Source organism: Lonchura striata, chromosome 10 (genome assembly GCF_050655825.1).
Source record: "Lonchura striata isolate lonStrDom1 chromosome 10, ASM5065582v1, whole genome shotgun sequence".
NCBI lineage: Eukaryota > Metazoa > Chordata > Aves > Passeriformes > Estrildidae > Lonchura > Lonchura striata.
Genome location: NC_140712.1, coordinates 7,144,707 through 7,167,873, shown reverse-complemented (window position 1 = coordinate 7,167,873; position 23,167 = coordinate 7,144,707). Strand labels below are relative to the sequence as shown.

Genomic DNA, 23,167 nt, shown 5'->3' with positions numbered 1-23,167 from the left:
TTACGCCGCCTCCGTAGCGCCCCGCCCCCGCCGGCCGGCGGATGGCGTAAACCTCTTCGGGAATCCTGGCGCGCCGTTCCTCCTGCGCAACCTGCGTGCGGCCCGGTCGTGCTGTTGCGTCGCCTGCGTAAATCGGTATGAGAATAGCGCTCCCCCTGCGCGACCTGCGTGCGGCCCGGCAATGCCGTTACGTCACCTGCGTAACTCGGCACAAGAATAGCGTAGGCGGCAGCGGGCGGCGCGTCGTGAGGGGACATGGCGGGACAGAGGCTCCCTCACGGCGCCGCCGGGCCGAGGCCTCCGGGAACGGGCCGGGCCGAGGCAACCGGGCCCCCAGGCAGCCGGGATGAGGAGCCTACGGTGAGCACTGCCCTGGTGCTATGGCGTTCAGTAGGCTGAGCTGATGTCTGGCATCGTGCCTGCACCCTCCTATGTACGCGGTACTGCTGCTCCCCGGGGTTCCTCTTCACGGTGCCATTATTTCTTTGTTCCCCGACGCCTTTGTGGGTCTGTGTTGTATTCCCACTCTGCCCCAGCAATGCAGCGCCTGTAGTCCGACAGCTCCTCTGGCCTGCCTCACACCAAAGTTTTTCTAAAGGCTCACATCCATCACCCCAGTCACTGTCTGAAGCTAATAACCGCCCCTAATATGCTTTTTTTTTGGTGGAAAATTTCCGGTCTCACCCTCTTCAGTGCCTTTCCCCGGGTGAGGTGGCCTCCCACCCCTGAGGCCACGGGTGCTGGGAGCAGCCTGGGAGCGCCCTTTGCTGCCTGGTGCATCCATCCCAGAGAGGCTCTAGTGAGCAAGAAGGGAGCTTTCCCTTTTTAATGAAAGGGAGTTTTTCTGGGCTTCTTTAAAAAGCGCAGGAACGTTCATTCAGAGGCTTCTGACAAAATTTGCAAGAGTTTGACAACTGTGTGCCACAGCGCGTTGGCTGAGGCAGCCGATAATTTCCTTATTCAGTTCTGTGTTGTGAGTGATTGTCATCTCCTCAGACTCTGACAAAGCAAGCAGTAAAGGAGATAGATTAGTGCAAAGCTTTTTTGCTGATTTTTCTTTCTTTTTAGGATGGTATTTAGTCAGCAGTCATGCTCATGGATTCATGTCTGGCCCTCAGGGCTCATTGGTTGCCCATCAGGTTCCCTTTCTTCCTAGGTGTTGCCATAAAGGACTTCCTCATTTATTTATGTATTCTCTTTGTCTGAAATTATTCCTCAGAGCTTTGAGGGTGCAGAGATGGGCAGGCCAGGCAGATGATGGAGGCTGGAATTGCTGGTGAAGGAGAGAGAAAAAAAACCCTCCTCACCTGACAGCTGATGGTGACCAGGGGCATGACTGGTTTTGAACCTAAAGCGATAATGTAATGATCTTTAAGAACAGAATTGTGAAGACAAACCAGAGGTCTTTCTGCCTTCCCTATTCTTTAATAGATCCTTCAAGCAGTTCTTTATCCTCTAATACCTTCCTGCCACAGCAGCCCTTCAAAGAGTGGTATCTTCTCTCAGACCCTGTTCAGCTCCCCAGAGTTGCTTGGTTAATGTGTAACCCCCCCTTTTCCTTTGCTCAGGTAGTCTTTGGGTTTTGTCAGTAGCTTTTTCATGTGAACAGATTTAATCATTTCCTCTTCAGTGCTTTTCTGGACGATGTTTGATCTGTCTCTGTTTATGAAATCTCGCTGGTTTCACACTCCCTGGGGGAGAGGCCTTCGAGGCTGTTGTGGTTACAAACAGCCCTCCAGCCCAGGCAGGCAGAGACAAGAGTACATACCTGCCCAAAAACCCTGCTGCAATGAGGGCTTCACCTGTGGGACCAGGCGTATTTTTAGCCTTGTCACAGAACATCATAATTAGGTGTGCCCATGGGGCAGCCTCAACCCAGAGCGTTGTCACTGCTCGGGGACCCCATTATTAGTCCCATGTCAGGGTGTGGCTGTGAGCAGTAATCTGACACAGCAATATTTTGGGGAATTAAGGCACAATTCACAATTGGGGTGATTAGTTTGTCACCTGATGCTGATACAGTTGTTGCCCTGAAGACTGAAGTTTGGGGCTTTTTACTGCAGATGCAGTTTCCACATCGATGCAATGGATGCTGCTGAGGAGGAGCGCCTCAGTTGATTTTTGTAAACTGCTGGTGTTCAGACTCCATGGACAATTCTGGCAGTGCACTTGAATAAGGCTGCAAAGGTAATTGTATGATTAATCTTACAATCTGCCAACAAAAATAAGAGGATTTTGAAAAGACAAGTTCTCTCAGGGAACCTGTTCAGTTAAAGAGCTGAACACCCGTTTCTTGGTCAACATTTATTTTTTAAGTCGACGGAGATCTTGATTTGCCTCAAACAGCAAAATTAGAGATGAAACTGTTGGTTGAGAACTGAAGTCCAGCTCCTTATTGCCTGCCCTTGAGCCACCCCATGAATTCCAGTTAGAGGTAACAGAGAGGGCTGTTGGATGCATATGAGCAAACTCAGACTGAATAGAAAGTATTACTTAAATACCTGTTTAATTCTGGAAATAGCAAGCCGATTGCTTCTGGGTCACTGCTGTGTGTCATTTCAAAGAGTTGAAATTGATCTTACTGAATTTTCACTGGGATACTTTTATTAAAAGCATGAGAAGAGAAGGGTAAGATGTAAAATATTTTATAGAATGGAAAGAGTTAAAATTTAATGTCAACAGTTTTCCTTTGTTTCTTTTCCCTGGTATTATGAAGTCCTTGTACAAGAAATATTTTTCTTGACAGTTTTTTGGTGTAAGCTGCTTGTGACTTGTGGGGGGTGTGGTAGAAGGCCAGTGGTTTTAATCAGTGTTCAGTTATTGGAAATGGAACTTGTTCCCTTTAGGGAAAAAAAAAAAGAGAGAAAATATGGGGAAAAAAGAAAAAAGGTGGAAAAAACCCTTTTTCTGCAGGAAGCAGACAAAGGATGTGATTTTTACTTGTTTGAAGATTAGCTATGGAGAGTTGCACAGTGGCACCTGTTCTCAGGCCACGCAGAACTGGCAGACCTGTCTGTGTGAGCTCTTGACCTCACTGAATTTGCTTTTCAGACCACGGGCTTGGTTTGGACAAATGAGGGTTTGCCAGACCCTCATTAGGCAGGAGACAAGAGGGAAGGGAATGAGGGTGGGCATGGGGAGGAAAAGCAGGGAGGGGTGAAAGCCAAAGGTTCTAGTTCCCAAAGGAGATCTAGAAACCTGTTTTTCTTTCTCTGAACTCACAGGCTTGAAGGAATTGTCTTTACTCCGTACTGAGTTGAGTTTCCATATTCAAATGAGCTCATTCCCTTTGAGCTGCTTTGGCCAGTTAAACTCTAGGCCAGTGCACAACACAGGGAGGGAAGGAGCCTTCCCAAAGTATGAATTCCTTTATTTTTGTTGGGATTGGTCATGTGTGTCTGCAGTGCCTGGGATGGAGTCTCTGGCTGGAGCCAATGAACACTGTGCAGGACCCAGGGCACGATTTGGGTGGCAGGTCCTTGCAGCCCTCTTAGCTCCTGTCCTGTCCAGCACTACCAGCACACTGTCCCTTATCTCTGCCTTCCCCAGGCACCCTGGAGTCAGTTACTCAGGTTTTGTGTGTCCAGCTCACTCATCTGTGTGTCATCATACCTTGCTATCAGACTGCCTTTGCTCACAGGCCTCATTTAATCTGAGCACTCTTCCCAGAGCCACACATCACTCCATATACATGGAGTCAGTGCCTACCTATGACATTCCATGGGAGCCAGCAGCAGAACACGTGGGGTAGGTGGTTGCTACTGGTGTGGCTTCACTTGGTGAGGAAAAGAAAAAAAACTGAAGGTAGGATTTTTGGATGGATCCTAATAAAGGCCTGGAAAATTCACAAAGTTTCTGCTGAGCCATGCAGATGAGCAGAGGAGCTCTAATTAAAATACACACTCGGTGTTGTTCTCAGAAACTGGGCAACATTCCCCATCTGAGCTCTGCCAGCAGATCTCAGTCCTGGACTTCAGCACCCACTGCTGCTCTGCTCTGTGAGACACCCACTCAGCTTGGCCAGCACAGCTCAATCTCAATCAGAAACATCTCATGCTGTTCCAATTCTGGGCCCTTTATGAGCAGAAAGTGCCATCTCTCTACTAAATTGTGCCAAATTGCTTAGTTTTGGCTGCAGTACTCATTCTCACTTGTCACCTAATGGGATACCTGGGGACTTCCATCTACACTGTCAGCAGTAGAGGAAGACTCATGTGCATGCCCAGCCCCCTGCTAAGCCCCTAATTATATAGTGATGTGTTAATAACAAACACTCTTTCATGTCTTGGCAGTTGCAAACCTCTCCTCAGTAGTGCAGCACTTTAGAAGTAGAATCGCATGGGAAATATGCAAGTCCCAGTTTTAAATAATTAGTATCAGCTTCTCTGGCAACTCTGTTCCCAGAATGAGAGCTGGGAAGAGTCTGAAGCTGCCAGATGCCATTTGTGTGGATGTTCTGCAGAATCTGAACCACATTGGAGAGATTTGCTGTTGCAAAAGTATTTCTTCACAGAGAATCTCTTTCCCTCCCTCCAAAGTTATGAATCTGCCTTCCTTGGAGACCTTGCCACCTCTCAGTTTTTGACAGCTCAGCACTGGGGAAGCAGAACTGTTTCCATTTTGCACGAGACACCAGGGCTAGAATTGGCATCATCCACGTCCAAATTTATGCATTTCTTTCAACTGGAGCCAAATTGCTGGATTTTGCAGGGCTGGTTGCTCACACCCTGTGGTGACTAGCCTGGCTTCCAGAAAATCCACAGGAACTGGAGCAGGTGTGAGCCACTACCTCTGCTAGTGAACACCCCAAGCAATCAGAGGTGGTGGCAGTGACTGCTGAGCTGCTTGTTTCTGGAGCAAATGGTTCAGATCAATGAAGATGGAACAACTAAAATCTGTGGGAAGAAGACAGGTTAGGAAATCATCCTCAGGAAGTGAGAAACTTTGGTAGGAAGATGTTTTGACTGCATTTCCAATCTTGCCCTTGTGTGACTCTAGCTACAACACTGTCAGAAACTGAGACCTGCAGTGAAACCTGTGTTTATCTGTCAGGTGTGGCCCTGTAAACATCAGCATGATTAGATGTGTTAGAGGTTGTAGGTGCACAGTTTGTGGTGGTTGGGAGTGGGGCTGCAGCTCATCCCCAGTGGGTGCAGCTGTGAGCAGCAGCTGAGCAGCACTGACAGCAATGAGCCATGGGGTGCCCAGGGGCACTGCCCAGCCACCAAAGGGAACAGAGGGCACACAGGGGCACTGCATCAACATGAGGGGCATGAAAGGCTGGGCTGAGGAACAAGGAGGGCAGGTGCCTGAAGCCTTCTGAAGTGGTGTGGTGTTACTCTGTGTGGGGTGAAGCTTTCTGGAATTGCACGGTGATGCTCTGTGTACCATGGCTCTGTGGCCATCTCAACTGTGACATATGCTGCCACAAAAGATGTGTTGTTCAGAAGAAAGGATGGGTATATGTGAGCAGAGCAGTGCTGGAAGTGTTTTCATGTATTCTCAGTTTGGCAAGGTAGAAGATGGATGGCAGATGCTCAGTCTTATCTCTGGGAAGGAACTCTGAAATCCAAACTCAAGTTATTCTGCAGTACCCTACATCCATCCAATTTGCATGGCCATTGGTGAGTGTTCTGTGGGTTGTATCTCATTGTAAATACTCTGGATTCTGTATTATGGTTGTTATCATTTATATTCATGTCTTTTCAGCACTAACAGCAGTGCCAGCGTTGTTGGGAGTGAATGTGCCTTGAAATGTTTGGTGCCCACTGAACCTGATCTAATCCTTGTGATACAAAGGGCATTGCTAAAACCTCATCACGCACTTCAAACTAACAAACTGGTGTAGTACAGCCCCACCAGCAAAATTACATGCCAAAAGGGCAAACTTTATTTCTGTTACTGTTGTAGAAAACACCCAAAAGCTGGATCCTTGAGAAGCCTTTGATTTGCAGCCTTTAAGGCTGTAGTTGAAGCCCTTGCTGTGGCAGAGGATTATGGAAGAAGGATTTAGGCAGGCCTGGAAAGGTGAGACTAGAGAGGCCAAGTGTTTGCTGTGCTGTAGGGTCTTTCAGCTTGCAGAGCTTGGGTGGTGGGGGGGCTTCTGAGGGCACTTTGCAAGGGACAGGACTGCCTCAGATTTCTGTGAGCACGGGAGAGGGAAAAGAGAGGGCTGAGAGCCCCACAGTTTTACCAGCAAATATGCACTTGAGCTATCAGTGTGAACATAACCTGTTTCTGTTCCTTGCTTGGTGTGTGTCCTATGCGTATCTGGAATAGACAGTCTGGGTGTAGGAATTTGCCCCCTGTTGATGGAGTGACTAAATTATTTTTTTGTCTGCTTAAAAAGGCAAAAAGCCTAGAAGTTTCTCTCCCAGTTTGGTACAAAAGACACCTAATATGACTTTTGAGACTTCACCTCAGACCTGGGGCTGTCTGACTGGACAGAGGCCAAGAGGTCCTGCCTAGGTAATTCACTAGAAAAGGACAAGAACAAAGTAAATAATTGCTTTTGTGAGGTGTTTTAGCAGGAGCAAGAACCTCTTGGCCCTGGCTCAGTTTTTCTCTGTAAGACCTTTGTTATTTTGCCTTTTATTAAACCTTTTTCTGTTACTAACACTACCTCAGAAGCCATCCTGCTAATTTTATGCTGTTTGGGGTAGCAGAGCTATCTCAGGTATGATGGGTTTCTCTGAGTACTCATAAGATCTGGCTCGAAGAGAAACACATCATCTGGGTAGTGGGCATGGGGGTGTGTGTCCATGGGGAGTGGTTCTCTCCCACTGGCTCAGCTGCCATTTTGTCACTCCAGTAACCCACAGCCCTGTGGGAGAATCACTCAGGGTGGGGACAACGTGAGGTGACATCAGCTGCTCATCCTCAGGGATCCTGCCTTACAGGTCATGTCACTTCCCACAGAGCAGCACCAGGGCCACCTCTGCTCCACCCTCCTGATCCCTGTCTCTTCCTTAGCACCTTCCAGGCTGTGCTACAGCTCCAGGAACTGCAGAATGTGCAGTCAGGTGCACAGTCCTGCTCCCTCGGGGGCGGCTGATCCGGATAGGATGTACCTGATGCAATTCTGTAAGCTGGGCATATTTTAATGTGCCAGCTGAAGCCCTGAATCAGACTTTGCAGTGAATGTGTGTATTGGTCTTCTGAGAGGCAGTTGTTTGAGAATGTCACCATTGAGACTGCCAAATCTACTTGTGTATTTCATAGTTCATACTGTAAACTGCTCACATGGCCCCCCCTGGGTTGTGTGTTAACAGCCACAGCTCATAAATAGCAGTGCCTGGCAAAGCTGTCGGCTCTAGATCTGTCCACAGAGGTTTGGGCCACGAAATTTGCTGTGACAAAGGTGTCCCTGGTATTTTCCTTCTGTGTGAATGCAGGAAGCATAGGGCATGGGGAGTGCTTGGTGTTAAAAGAGACCAAAGGTAGTGGTTGTGGTCTCTAAACTCTTCCATAAAGAGGCAACAATCAGAGAAATAGAAATATGGTTGAGAAAAGTGATGCACAGTCAGAACACCCAGCAAATGTTTTATAAAATAGAGAGTGAAGGAGCAAAGGGGTGCTAAAACTGGTTGTGTGGGGAAGGGCTTGTAAAGGTTTCAAAGAAAGTATCTTGTGATCCTGAAATAAAGCTGTAAGACACTGAAAACCACAGAAATCCAGAGCACAGTAAGTCCTTTTGTAAGATTTGAAATCTGTTTTTTCTTATGTGTGTGTATAGATATTTCTGGGGCTTTGTGAGCATAAAATTCCTTTTTCCTTTGTAGTTCTGTGGCACTTACAAGTCTTGTGAGGATGTCTTGCCTCTAGGCTGGGCATCACACATGACAAGGAGAAGTACTAACCAAAAGAGATCAAAGGGAAACCCAGGTAGGTTCCCAGGGAAGTTGCTGGGTGATCAACCAGCTCAGGCTCCAGAGACTGTCTTTTGCAAGTCTGCAAGTGATTTACTCTGTCTCCATTCTGTGAGCCCAGCTGTGCTTTGTTAGTGCTGCAGGACTGAGTGCTTCCTTCAGTATCCTCAGGCTGTTTGGGTGAGGGGGATGGCTGATCTACCTGCCTCAGAGCACAGCACATCTGGAGTAGAAATGGCTGTTGGGCACTGATGGGGATAAGGGGTTAAAGAGAAGAGAGAAGGCACTGAAAGCCTCTCCATGGTGGACATATTGAGAAAGACTCTTCCTCCTTCATCTTCACAAAAGTACAGAAGAAAACAAACTGATGCTTCTCTACTTCTGCTGCTCTCTCTATTTCAGAAAAAACTGTTGTGACATTTCCCTTCTCAGAAGTGGCCAAGACAGAATGTCACTTTATTCCTCCCCCTTTTCCTCTAGCTGAAACATCCTGCTGCAGAAGACCTCAGTAGCAAGTGACTACTCCATCTGCTGTCTGGAGGAGGTCATTCATCTCTGAAGGGAAGAGCAGACTTTTCAGTGACTTCCTCCTGAGGAATCAGCTGCTGACAGAACACTCTCCTTAGCCAAACTCAGGCTTACAAGGACAGTTTTGGCTGCTTGTTAACCTAAAAAATGATACAGTATAAAAATAACCAGGAAAGAACAATCTGTTGATCTGGACTAGCTTCTTTTCAGAGTTGTCTGAAAAGGAACCCTTTAACTCCAGAGGACTCTGAAGTCCTCCATATCTAGAGGGTGAGCAGAGAGGGATGGTTTTCCCTTTCCCAGGTGTCTCTCTGTTCCAGAGGTGGGACACTGACCTGTGGAAGTCTGCACATGCTGTGACTGTCTTGTGGCCTGCTCTGGAGGGGAGAGGTGTTACTGAGCTTGGTTTTCACTGCAAGTGGAGTGCGAAGGTGCCAAATATGGAGGTGTGTGAGCAAGCCTTTCCCAAACAAAGCTTCCTTACAGGAAAAGAGCTGATAATCTTTGGAGTCTGCTACAGATTTAGCACTTAGCTGGCAGTTGAAGGTGAGAAAGACAGGTCTGGGCAGCTGCACAGGACATGGGGCTGGGAAAGGGCACAAGCTATGCCCTGAGCACCTGATGAGTAGGCTTTGAGATTATCCAAGGAACTGTGCTAGCAGATGAGGAGCAGGAGCCTGTGGACAGCTGGATTTTCAGCCTGCTTCTGTATCTGTCAAGACACAGGTGCCGAGATGCTTCTCACTGCTTGAGCTTTCAGCTGGGCACCTGTCCAGCTATCCATCACTCCTTGGATCTGGTCCATGGGAAACCAAATGTGATCTGAGGATTGCCACTGCGGTGGAGATATCGAACAGACACCTGGCATTTAATACAAACTGAGGGAAAGTTGGGCTGAAAATAGAACTGGGCAGTGCCTTGAGTGCTTTGAGTCTGTGCTGAGGCTTCTGCCTGGGGTCATGGCCCTGTGAATCAGTTCAAGGCAGAACCACCTGTTTGGGTATAGCTGTAGAAAAATTAATGTGGGGCAGCCCAGAAGCTCAGGTGAATTGGAAGCCAGTGCAGGGATTTTCTTTTTTCCCAGGATTTGGTCACATGAGGAACAATGGAGTGAGCACTTCCACACTTTGTGGTACGACTGACAGATAGTGCAGGGGAGGTGAGACTGGCTTTGTTTTCAGTCGTGAAACCCAGGAAAGGATACATTCTTTGTGAATTAATTAATATGGAGAAAAGGCAGTTTAACTATTTGACAAAAGATTCATATCCACCCACTTCCCAGCTGGCAGCTTAGCCATGGACTGTCAGATTCCTATCAGCCTCCAACGTTCTGACTGAAATAGCAATTTTTGCTTGGCAGGCCAGAGAGTAACAGTTGTGAGCCCTGCGCTGCTCATGGGTAACAGGTGAGGGAGGTAGGACAAGGTTCTGTCCTGCTCCAGGCAGGGCTGGTTGGTGCTGCATAGCCCATTCAGCAGATGCCATGAGAAGGAATTGAACTTGAATCCCTCTGAGCAGGGATTTAGGTTCATTTCCTAGGCTAGCAGGTTTTGGGGAGTCTTCTTGTGCCCTTATTGTGAAATGTGGGGAGTGATACCATCCTTCAACCCAAGAAAAGCATTTTTCATGTGGGTTATCCAGTGTCTCATTAGCACAGCAATCAGGGGGAAGTGGGAATCAGTGCAGTGCCCAGTGATAATCTCAGACAGGCACAGAAACATCTCAAGACAGAAGCTGAGTAAAATCATAATCACAAAGCCATCAGTCTGCAAGTTGGGGGAATAAACCTCAGATGAAATCCTAGTTTGTAACAGCACACAGCAGATACCTGCTGAATTCCTGAGGTTTGGACTCGACTCAGGAAAGGTGTGTGCTGCCTGTTCAGAGGCTGATGGAATGTAAAAACTCCCATCTTGCTTCCAAATATTTGCAAGCCTTGAGTCGGCCCTACCAAAGAGAACTGTTAGAAGACATTTACATCCATGTGACATGCCCACAGCAGGTCTTATCCCTCAGTGATGGAGTTGACTGTGTCACCTGTTGCCAGTAAATGGAGTGCCAGCAGAGCAGTGGCTTTCCTGGGCATGTCACTGCTGCCACCAGAGCAAAGATGTCTCTAAATAGCACAAGAATGTTTAGCATATTGTGGTCTCATGTGAAAAGTTCAAGCTGTATTTCAAGGACAGAAGGTCTTTTGAGAAGGAAGAGATCAAATTCCCAAGGAGCAGTTGTACTGTGAGTGTCCCCCCAATGCCTTTGGCACATTTTGCTGAAGTGGCATGCTGCAGCTTGTATCTATGTGAGGAGAAAAGGACACAAGGGTACAGAGTTGGGACCCTGAGTAACCTTACACATCATAAATGCTACCAGGTAATGGCAAAACGAGATCTTTGTTCAGTGTAAAAGAAAACGCAGAAAAAGAGGGCATCAGCCAAACTTTGGGTGCAGTTAGCAGCAATCTGAGAACAAACTGTGCAAGGCACATTGACAGTTATGAATATTTGCTACTCTGTCAAGATTGAGGGTTCCTGAGAAGACTTAGTGTCTGCGGAGATTTAAACAAATAAGCTACTGCAGCTCCTCTAAAGACTGACCTGGGAGTTGCACAGTGGGAGACTCAACTGAGGTATTTCTGGGAAGGGGAAGAAGCTGGAAGGACAAAGCAAGAAGAAGGATCTGTGTATCTCAGACAAGACTGACCTAAGCCCAGTGAATCTAGATCCATTCATCCCTCAGCTGCCTAAAAGCAGAAAATGCTTTTTAAAATTCCTTTTGTCATTTCTGGCATTTTGATTTTCATCTGCAGTGTCACCCTGGAGGCACAAACTACCAGCTGCAGTCCCTGCAAAGCTGGGGCTGTTCAAGTGTCCTCACATTACTGGGATTCACTTCTTTGCTGGAGTAGCAGGTGCTGTGAGCTTGGGAGGAGCTGTGGGCAGTGCAGTGGGAGAGGTGGGTTTGGAGCCTGCCCAGGGCAAAGTGAGGAGTGAGGAGGTGTTGAGCACTGGCAGGGCTTCAGCCAGGAGAGCTCTGTGAGGACAGTGTCACTGTCACCCTCCTGAGGTTGATGCCATGGTGGTGCCAGTCAGCAGCTGAGGTGACCACAAATAGAGTGCAGACAGAGTGAGCAGAGGGGACCTTTGAGGCTGCCAGAGCTGGATGTGGCACCCTGGCACAATGTTTGATTCCAGGGTGAGTGTTTATGTTCAGTGATGGAGTCAGGGGCATGGGGACCTTGCCCATGTCTCCTTTGGATTTGATCTGCTCCTTACCTAGAGCACCAAAAGGGAAATTTCTTCACTTCGGTCCCTGCACTCCCTGAAGCTGGTGCTCTCCATGTTACCACAGCCAGCAGTGGTGGAAGACTAAAAGCAGAGAAATGCTAAGAAAGAACAAATCCTCTATTACCAGCACACAAAAGACCACATGGAACTACCACCAAGAGGTCCTGCCAGTGTTACACTGCTCTTTGTGGACATGTGGGACCCAGCAAAATCCGTTAAGCAGGTAAATTCTTGCTTTTCTATTTCCTGAGACAAAAAATACATTCACTGCAGATATAGGACAGATGAGATTTGGGGGATGGGGATATGTGCAGGGATATGTTCAGCAGCAGGAGGAACACAGACCTGCTGCCTACCATGGAGCATACTCCCAGCCCTGTTACAACCCCACATAGCCACCCTCCTGTCACTACAGTGCTGCTTGCACTCACCCCATCTGATCTCCCACACAGCAGACACAGATTCCCCAATGGCACCAAAAGAAATAACAGTCTTCCCAAGCCTGGAGAAAATCCCTTTGGTGCCAAATCCACTGAGATCAGGGAAAAATCGAGGCTGGTGTTGCAAGGGATGTCTTGGCTGGGCAGATCTGTCACGACATGTAACATGGTGTGAGAGACATGTTTATTTCTACTGTCTGAGATGGATGTGGCAGGAAGGAATATTGCAAAAACTCATTTCCCAGCAGCTGGTGCTGGTGCATGAGCCAGGGTAGGGCCTGAGGGCACATCTGGCCAGATGCTGTGAGTGCCCACACTGGGGAGGGCAAGGCTGGGACATGTCACAGTGCTGCTGCTTCTTGCTTAGAGGGAGCCCTGGGCTTCTCATTTGTTTTTGGACTGAATGAAATGTTCTGGTAAGTTGAAATCCCATTTTATTTCATTTATCCTGCTGACTTTATTCCAGGAGCTGCAGTGTGGTGCTGAATGTCCTGTGGGTGTAGCTGGATCTGGCTTTACACTGGTGCCTCCTGGAGAGCCTTGCACTGACGAAGGGCAGGAGTTTTCAGTTTTCATGGTAGCCAGGAAGCCTTTGCTTCCTGGGAGTGATGTTCCTTGGGGGAAGGCTGACTCCTCCAGCATGTTGCTCTCCTGACAGGGTGAAAGCACTCAGCCAGGCCTGGCATCTCAGCCTCTTCTCTGTGTCTAATGAAGGGGCTGAAGCCCTTTCTGGATCTCCTGGGGGTGGGAACGTCTCATTTTCACCCACCTGGGAAGTTAAATGGCAGCTGTGGATCAGCTTTATTTATTCTGTCTATGCAATGTATCTGCATTCATGAAGCTCCTTTATTCAAGTCCTTGGCAAGTTACTGCTCTAGGAGCAGTAACTTGCTCTTTAAAATGATAATAATCCCAAGCAAACTCCTTACAGAGACAAAATTTGTCACTGCTTTGCCTTTGGCTTTACAAATATCTCCTATTTCTCCTCCTAATGTGCTGCCCTGATGGGTCTGGAGTGAGGTCCAGGGCAGGCTGGCCTGCAGTGTGGGCATAGAGATGCCCAGAGCACAGTGCCCAGGGCAGCGTGTGAGAGGAGCAGCTGCTGAGAGAGGCTGTACAAAACCTCTGTATGGGAACAGACCGGTGAAGGTTTGGCTGCTTGACACCCTGAGGTGGAGCCAAACCTCACGTGCTGAGCACTGTGTCCAAGAGAGGGATAATGGCTTTATTCCACACTCTTCTGGGAGATGCCAAACTGACATGCCCTCAGCAAAGCCTCTGTGACCTCCTCGCTTTTATCTGAAGTACCCAGCATTGCTGGTAAGCTGTAGGTAGGCAAAGCCTTCTGCCTGTCTCTCCTCACCAGAATCCCTCAAGGCGCGCAGAAGTCGCTGCTGGTTTGGGTGTGCCGGGGTTAGCCCTGGGTGGCGGTACCTGACCGCCCGTGTCCCCGTCCGGGCGCTGCCGGGCAGGCGAGGCAGGGCAGCCCCGACTGCTGCGGAGCCGGCGCCGGGAGTGCCCCGGTGCCGCGGGAGAGGGCGCTGCGGGCCCGCGCTGCGCAGCCCGGCTGGGCACGGCAACCAGATCGCAGCCCTCGGCAGGGAGATGCTGCTGCAAACTTCACCCAACCCAGCCCGGAGAGGCGAGGGGCAGATCCTCACTGTGCCCTTGTGAATGGTGTTGTATTTAGTGCAGGGGTCTCTCTGCCTGGAAGGGTGTTTTAATGGATTAATGCACTTTCGAGTTCAGCTGCTGCTCACCAGAAAGGATGGTGGGGTTTGATTCATACCATTAGATATCTTTTCCCCCTTCTTGTTCTGTTTTGGTTGTGCCCGCAAAATATCCAGTCCTGAAGGTTGTCGCTAGAAAGGGATGTTAGAAATGGTCCAAATCTACATCAGAAAAGGTATGTCGTGTCACAGGCATCCGTTCTGTTCCCATTTCCATGGAAACGTGGACTTCGGTGGTGTCAGGCAGAGCAGCCTGGCAGGACGTAGTGGACTCTCTCCAGGAGGGGTTGCTGGCAGCAGCACACAGAAATGTGCCTTGATCTCTTCAGGGTCGGAAAGACCAGGTAGTCTGGTCCTTTAGAGTAGCGGCACTCGATAGACCGCGTCAGAAACAACAGCTGGGACAAACATTTAACTCCTTACTTCCCCCTTCCCACCCTACCCTTCCACATCCCAGTGCCCCGTCCAGTCCCACAGAGAACAGTGCACACCACAGGCTCCGGTTTTTAATTTCCTGGGGGGCACAAGGGGAGGAGAGCACATCTTGTGGCGGCTGACAGGCTTTTTGTTCTGCGCCAGTCCTTTTATTAACCCCCCGCTAGATCATTCGCTGTCTGTGCTGAGCTGCCCCCGCTGTGCTGGTGATGAGAGTGTTTGTAGCAGCAGGGCTGCCGGGGGGGATTACGGGGATCCCGCGGACCGGAGCGAGGGGCCGGGCACCGGGACACAGATTGCTGCCGCAGCCTCGCCTCCATCTGCCCTCTCTTCGCCCGAGACGCCTCTCCTGCTCCCCGCGGCGACAGCAGTTGTGTGTCTGATCCCCCCGTGAGCATCCCGCACCTCCCGTGTCCCACCTGGGAAGGGCAGTCCGGCGGGGGGTCCTGTTGCACATGGGTGGGGGCCACGGCAAGAGCATCATCTGCTGTCCCACACCCTGCCACCCCTCAGCCTCACTCACCTCCTTTGATTTATCCTAGATCTTAGGCAAAAGCAAGTGTTTCCACTCAATAATCTTGCCTGATTCCCCTTCTGTATTTAGGGCCTCGATTCCATAAAACATTTATCGCAGATGTGGGACTGCACAATTTATGGGAGGAATTGAGGTCCTTCTGAGCAGTTGTTTCCTTTTCCTTTTGGATCAGACTGCTGTTGGTGGTTGATTATTCAAACAAATTAATTTGGGATGCACACACAAGTCCTAATTAGCTGCAATTATTCACTTATTTCCCCCCTGCTTCCCTCCTACATTGCCAGAAATTAAAAAAATATCACCCTAACACAGTGTGCCCTGCAATAATTATTCCCCAGGTCAGTCCTGAACCTCTCAATCCACGATCAATACCTTCATCTGTCAGCCACAATTAATTAAACACAATCCCACTTTCAGGACTTTGATTCATATCACCCCAGAACATCTTACTGCGTATTATAATCCAGACTGATGCTAATGCTGTCCTCAAGTGGAAGGGAGGGGCTGACTGAGATATCAAGCCCCAATTTCATTAAAAGCCAAGCAATAGAAGGGCTCTCGTTTTGAGGTGAGTGATGAGTAGGTGGGACTGTGTTCTCCTCTAGAGCCCGGCTGCTTCCCAGGGAAGTAACACTGCTGGACTGAGACTGGGGCAAGGCTGCTGCTCTGGGTGGGGAAGGGAAGCTGAGTTAGGCCAGCATGATGGTTTTGTTGTCTGTGCTGTCTGAGCGTGTTCTGTTCTACAGAGGCTTTTTTTGGACGGTGTTTGTAGTTTTGGAATTTGATACATTTCTGAACAGTAATTCAATATCCAAAGGCTGTTTAGAGCTTCCCGACAATGGTCTGTGGTGGTTCAAACCAGAGCTCCAGAGATGCTATAACAAAGCTCTTAAAAACAGTAAAATTGTTTTACTTGAGATTCTCCTGGTGCTTTTAATAACCCTCTGTTCTACACATAGAGTGGTAAAAGCAAGGAGGGATGTAGGGCCAAGCCACATAAAGACAGGATCCAAGATTCATGGCTCCCTCCCTTCTCTGCTGTCTTCCTCAGACAGGCAAAGAGGTCAGACCTAAAAGGGGTGATTTGAATCTGTTCCAGGTCTTAAACCTGAGAGCCCGTTCCCTTTTTGCTGATGCTGGCCGTGTGTCTCAGCCAGCATCCTCTCCCAGGATTGCAGCCTTCACGTTCCTTTTCACTCTGATTCACAGTCAAGCACTCTCCTTCCTGGATGCCTGCTCCTTGCACCTTCACTCTCAGGATTTCAAAAGCCTCAGATCCAACATCCAGGACTCTGAGGACAGCTCCTGTTTTCCACAAAGGGCAGGCAGCTCAGCAAATCTTCAGACGATAAGAGAGAATAATTTTCAACTTCGAGCCACCTGGAACAAAGTGGAGTTGATGATGTTGCAGGGAGTTCGTGACCCCAGGACTGGGAACAGCCAATCTAACTATATTTGAGCTCTCCAGTAGCCCTCAGTGTCCAGTTTCATCAGCACAACTGTCTGGGGGCTTCCAGGACATCTTCCAAGTGATAGATGTGTTTTGTTTTCTGTCCTTGTAGGACAAATGACTTTGGAGCCATAATCAAAGGGGAATAGGCAGGCACTGTAGGTCAGCTCAGGATTTGTGCTGGCTCTGTTGGAGGAGAGCCCAGTGTTTGCACAGAACAAGCAGGAGCCTGTTTCCAGGGCTGGAAATGTTACACTTGGCCATCCCAGCAAAATTTACACCTCGGTGGTACATAATGGAGGCAGGAAGGTATGGAAAACCTTCCCCTGTGCCTGTGCCCAGGTTCAGTAGGGACAACAGGAGCCCAGAACTGCGGCAGCCTTGCGTGAGGGAGCTGCTGAAGAAACCACAGCCTTCACTTGAATTTGGGAGTTCATTCCAGTTCAGTGAGGCAAGGGATACTTCCATGCCTGTTCTCCACACAGGGCTCTGCTGTTTGAGCTGCACCAGCAAGCCTGTTGCATTCAGAAATTATTAAAACTGGAACTTTTCCTGGGCAAATTCTGTAAGTTTGGTAGGACATTGAATTATGGAAGAGGAATGAGAGCATGCAGTGTGCTGGTCACTGAGTCTGCCTCTGACAGACTTCACCGAGAGTTCACAATGGCTTTGCAGGGAGGAACAACCACCATGTGAAACTTGGAAAAGAAATAATTAGTTGGGATTTTGCTGTCTGTTTTTTCCCAAAGCCCTATACCAACCTTCTGATGACAATCAGAAAGCTGTTGCTTTATCTGCACTTTAAGCTTCAGCTTGTAAATAACAAAATCTCTGTGATCAAAATGATTTTAGATACAATGAAGCCAAAAAAATGCCAATTTTTCTGCTCTCCACCTATGAAAATGGAATGATGGGTGTGTAATAGAGCAATAAACCACAGTGCCTTTGTGGGTGCAAACTGTTAGCCTGAGCTTCCCTGCAAGACAGAGGAACAAAGGCCACTTCACTTTCATCAGCCACTTGAGCAGTACAGACCCCCCACCACCCTCCCCGAGTGAAAGGCTTCACTGGTGTCTTTATTACCAGGAGAAAATGAAAATTATATGCAAAATACAGACGAGAAAATTCGTATCTCTGCATTTGAGTCCTGTGCTGGGTATGACATCACTGGGAGCCAATCAGCAAACTCCCTTTGTGTCTGGCTTTCTAATAAAAGCCACTTCATCAGAGTAATTTGCAGTAATAATTTATTCACCTTCTAGGAACGGCACCACCTGACTCCCTGAGCAGCCAGGGAGAATGAATGAGCAAAGGTCCCAGATGTGGTTGTGCCCTGGGTGGGCACAGCTCCAGCTCTGCCTTGATAAGAGTTGCCTTCAAGTTGCAGATAATAGAAGTGATCACGTGTGTTCATTAATTACCCCATGGCTGAGTACCCCTAAAGCTGCTCAGTGCTGCAGGTGTCCAGAGCAGGGGATGGTTCCTAGCAGGAAAAGCAGCTCTGGGGTTGCAAGTGTTGCACTGGGGCTACATAACAAGGCTCTACAGTCCTGGGCAGGGTGGGAGGGACAAGGGGCTGCTTTGCATGGACACAGGGAAGAATTTGGCCTTTTGAATTTGGGGTTTGCCTGGGTGAGGGGCAGGGAAGCCTGTGCTGGAGGCACAGAGAGAAACTGAGGCAGCACAGCAGTGTGTGCAGTTCAGATGCCTGGTGCTGTGCAGGGGAGGATCCAGACACAGGGAATGTCACGGATATGGCTTCTGGCAGTTGTGTCACTCAGTGCAGCTCACAGGAACCTTCTTTGCAGGCTGGGATAGCTCAGAGCACCTTGCTGGCATCCAGCCTTACAGGCAATGAGTAATAGCTCTGTGAATGAGGACAGACCCCAGAAAAAAGAGCAGCAGTCTGTGGGATCTCTCCCTGAATCCCAAGAAAATGTTGCTTCAAGCAGCACTCCAGGGCTGAGTAATCTGGTTGTGCAGGAGACGTGTGGGCTGCTCGTCCCACGTGTCTCTAGTAGGAGCTTCACTGTGCCAGTATGTTGTGTGGGAGGCTCTTCCAGAGCTGTGTGTAATTGCTACATTGGATGTATATTCTGTTGGTGTAAACTCCCCTAGTCAGATTCTGCATACACAATGCTGGATTTGGAAACAGAGCACAGAGCACTGAGCAGAGACCAACCCATGAAGACAACCAAAACAAGAGATCACTTCTTCCCTGAATGATTCATTCTGTTTTACAGAGAGCAAAAGTAACAGAGCAGATGTCCTGAGCGGGCCCGAGGAAGCCCAGGCAGACACACCAATACAACCATCAGCACACAGGTAATGGAGATCTCAGCTGAAGATGCAGCCAGGCAAAAACCCATCAGTTGTTTGGTGGCAGAGTGAGGGGGTCTTCATTTTCATTGCGTGCAACAGCAGCCCTCCTCTCTGGCTGAGTTGTCAGCATTGTCTCTATGCAGCCTTTGGAGATTTTGAAAGAAAAAAAAAAAATGCAAGTAATTCAACCAGTGGAGTTAATTTGCTCTGTAAATCTTGCTGTGAGTGCATCCAAGCAGGCTTTGTGTCAGAGGTTTCTCTGGTAGTTCCCTTGCCTGTGTGTGCATTGATCCTGGAGAGCAGGACAGCTCCTGGTGATGAATAACCCACCTCTCAGCTCTTCCCTAGGGAAGTGTTCAGCCAGCAGTCCATACTGTGCTCATGGAGTTCATTATGGGTCACCTTGGAGGAGCTGCTTGAGGAGGTACAACCTTGTTAGAGCTTCTTGGGAGACTCCCAAAGATCAGATCCCGTGCCTGTATGGCTGTTGGTGTTCTGGGAAGTACGAGAAACCACAAGCAGTGTAAAGGAGGATTAGGGGTGTAGATGTGCTCCCCTGGAATTCCCAGATAAATCTAGGTATGCTCTACTTGGATGTGTTATTTTTTATGTGATAACAAGCCTGAGGGGCCCTAAATGTCTTCAGTAAGAGTGGGAGGTGCATTGCCCCTTTCTGAATCCAGGCTTTCCAGGTTTGCCATTCAAGTGTCTCACTGGGGTTGAGATGTTTCCTTGGGTGCCTTCAGGACCACCTGTAGCAGCCAGAAGACCCTGGCTGCAGTCCCCTGTGGGTGCCACAGGCTGGCAGTGAGGAGTGGCCCTGCCAATGATCCCTGGGACAGCCTCCCCACAGCCCTGACTGTGCTGTGACACCCACTAATGCTCATTTGATGACTCCAGGGACTTTGAACACTGGAGGTGTCATTCCAGGTGCAAGGCAAGCCCTGGCCCCTACTTCCATACTGTAAAGCAGCACTGGGGAGCTTTGGGAAGTGTTCTCCTGTTCGGTTTTCAGCCATTTACTTGGTTAGGTTGAAGCACAGGAGAGATAACTGGGGAGGGGGAGGTGGTGCTGTCCCCAGTCTCTGTCTGTAGGACCCTTTTAAGCCTTGTTTATTGATTTACTTTGAAACTACATCCTTGGCTCAAATGAGTGCAATCAGAGGTGGCAGAACTCCAGAGCAGAAGAGTTTATAACATATTTTCTAGGAATTGCATGTCATATCTGAAGGGAAAATGGAAGGGTAACATAAACACACACAAAGCCTGAGGATAATGTCTATTACTGTGTGGAGACAGTGGTCTCAGAGCCTGGAGTGATCTGATGAAGTCTGGTAGTGGAAATTTGGGCTAAGCTGTGCTTTGCAGACTGGATTCTTTTATAAATGAAGCTGTGTAAAAGAAATCCTGGATTGCTGGGTCAGGTAAACAGGAAAGCAGGCAGCCTGCAGAGACCAGGCCACTTTGTCCTGACTGACTGCATTTCATGGAATATGGCTTTTGGATAACCTCTGCCAGTCACCCTGGCACCAACTCACTGAACCTTGCCTCTGGGGCTTGCACCAGGCAGAGATGTTAAGGCTCCTCACCCCATCACAGCACCACATCAGGTCTGTATAATGTCTCGCTTCCATCAGGGAGTGTGTACTTCAAACCTGAAAGCGGTTTGCCTTTGTCGTGAACATGCAGACAGAAAGAAACATAATGCTTGGAGTGCTTAAGTGCCTCACCCTCTCTTCTCCCCTGACTTGGCCAGGCATTTCCAGGTTTTAAGACTGACTCATTTTTAGCCTCAGATTAGGCAGCTGCAAAATTTCTTAAACCTGGCTTAACTGCCAATAGGCCCTTTAATGCAGCCCTTTTGTCCTTGGACCATTGTCCCAGTGGTCTGTTCCCAGCCCCCCTTCCCCTAGCTCTGCCTGGGGCTTGCTGGACTTGCTAAGAGCCTCTCTGCAGCTAGAAATGGATCTGCTTTTTTTCAGGCTCTCTTTGTTGTCTTGAGCTCTCAGGGTGGCTGCCTAACACCTGCAACACTCCCACATCCCTGTGTAATTTGCCTGCATCCCTCGCTGATAAATGAGAGGCCATTGCCAGCAACAAGGTAACCCGGCGTTGCCTTTGAGCTGCCTTTTGCTTCCCAGCCAGCTCCAGGTGAGTGGGTGAGCTCAGCCCTGGCATGTGCCCAGCTGGCTCTGTAACCTGGGGTCAATTGAGCCTTTCAGGATCCCACTGCTCCTGCCCCTGCAATCACAGACACGAGCTCTGGCTCTTCCAGCACCTGGGAAGCAGCTGAATAATGCTGGTTAGGCTCAGCTTCCCACACAATTCCCTGCCAGCTGCAGCTGTAGGCTTGTCTTTTCCAATCTATGGCTGCCACTAGCACACTGACATCACAGTTTGCTTTCTCTTTGGGTCTGGTAGTGACAAGTCTACCTGTTGGTGGAGGGGGAGGTTTTTTATTCCCCTCTGCCCAAGGAGGACATGGTTCCCTCTGCCTTGATGGATCTGGGGCTGTGCCTGCCCTGCTTGACAATCCTCAGGTACTGTCAGCTACTTCACCTGCTCCATCCTTGGCTATTTGCCCAGCCTTTCTCTCTTCCTGCTCCGTGTTCCCTCTCAGGGTGACCTTATTTACAAATTTTGCATATTTAATGTCCTGCTGATGACTCACAGAGTGATCACTTTCCTTCTAAACCATCCTGCACTGTCCAAATTAATTCATATTCTGCTTTCTGACAGCCCTTCCTGGACACCTACCTCCTGGGTTCAGCTCAGGAGTTTTAAATCTCCTCATACTTGCTCTTCCCTGCTCCTTTCTTGATTCTCTTTCTCACCATCCACTCGCCCCCTCCATTCTCTTTGACTTGACCTTTCTCTAAATACCCATATCTGGGCTCTGCTGAAAGCTGGATGGTTCTGCCCAAAGGTTATCTCTGAAATCCAACTCGTCCTCCCTGTGCACCCAGCTGAAATCCCTTTGGAATGCCCAGGTTTTCGAAGCAATCAGATTTCTGCCACACTTATCAGTGCTGTGCAGAGTTCCACACACCTTATCATTGGGATTTTCCTGGGAGCCTCTGGCAGTGCAGTGTTAAAGGGTTGTGTGAGTGAGTCTCACCCAACCTGTCACCATCTCCCTCACACTCCCTGTGAAGTGCCGTGCATTCTGCAGGCAGCCTGTCCTCCTGGCCCTGTCCCATCCAACCATCAGCTGGATTTTCCACTGCAGAGATGCTGAGTTTTCCTGCCAGCCATGCCAGTTCCCATCATTTCTCCCAGGTTACCCCCTCTGCAGCAGAGGAGCAACCTGGAACCACTGACAAAGCCTTTTTTCCTTCCTCTGGATCCCTGCTAAAATCTACTGGGCTGCACTGGCTGCCCACAGCTACTGCTACTCAGTGTCTGCCTTCGTGTTCTCCTTTGCCTGTGTATAGTCTCTTTGTGTCCCCTAAGTGTGTCCTTGGGATATGGGCACACTTCTGAGCGTGGGACTGTCCCTCTCTGCCATCAGCAAGATGAGACCATCATACAGCCCATAATGAGGGAGGAAAATGTAATCATGGAAGCCTAAATGATGAAGTCAGGTCATTTTGGTTTCTGAGAGCAGCAAACACCAGGCTGGTTTCAGGGCTTGCAAATACCTCGATTCCCAGGCCTATTGTCGTGATGTTGCCTCTGTCAAACACAGCAACTCTGGCTCTCCTCCCACAGATTATCCGGGCATGCAAATGACCTCAGACAGATACACTGTCATTTTCTCATGCTGTGATTTTCCTTACACCCCCCTGCGGGACGTGACAATAAAATTACCCCTCTTGTTCCTTTCCCACAGACGATCTTGCAGCGTGTCAGTCAGTGTCACGTGAGCAGTCCCCATCCATTGCTCCTGGGACCCGGGGGGTGATTTGGAAAGGATCTGCTGGGCTGTCACTCACCTCCATCTGCCTTCAGGAGAAGGATTCTGGGTTCCATGCTGTTTCCTCTTGTGCCTGCGTGCCTCTTTGATCACAATTGCCTTCTCAGGCCTTCAGAATCACAGCTGCCCTGTAAGGTTTGCCCATAATCCTGCTGACATATTGTTCCCTGGCAAGCCCTGGACTTTGCTTGCTCCCAATTTGGGATTAACTGCTATTTCTGATGATTCTGCTGTTGCCACAGATGTCCCATTTCTTACCTGGATTTAAGAGCTGTTTGGGTCTAAAGTACTCCTGACCTTCTCTGTTGCTGTCATCTGACCAGCCACATTTTTACTTCAAGATTTCATTATTGAATCCATTTCTCTCTCATTTTTGTCCCTGCTGACCCTTGTGCACAACATATAACCAGACCTGCACCAGGAGTTTGTGTGGAGAGCCTGCATGAGCCTGCAGCACTCACCAGCACTTGCCAGCGAGGTTCCTGTCTGGAAAACAAAAGCAACAGAGCTCTGATGTGAGAGCAAGATCTATATCAGATAAACCCATGTGCTTTCTCATCTTCCTCCCCAAAAGACTTCAGACATGCACTGAAGTTTACACTCCTGGAGCTGAGTTTGAGCTGGTCAAGCCAGGATCAGAAATGCTTGCAGGCAGGAAG

At 49.0% G+C, this 23,167-nt stretch overlaps 1 long non-coding RNA gene across 1 annotated transcript in view; it reads left to right on the top strand.

The window, feature by feature from the left end:
* The first annotated feature begins 223 nt into the window (after positions 1 to 223).
* The window catches only part of LOC110483939 (uncharacterized), a 98,349-nt gene continuing 75,405 nt past the window's right edge, over positions 224 to 23,167 (top strand). The window contains exon 1 of the long non-coding RNA XR_014957581.1: positions 224 to 23,167. This is a non-coding gene — a long non-coding RNA (uncharacterized LOC110483939).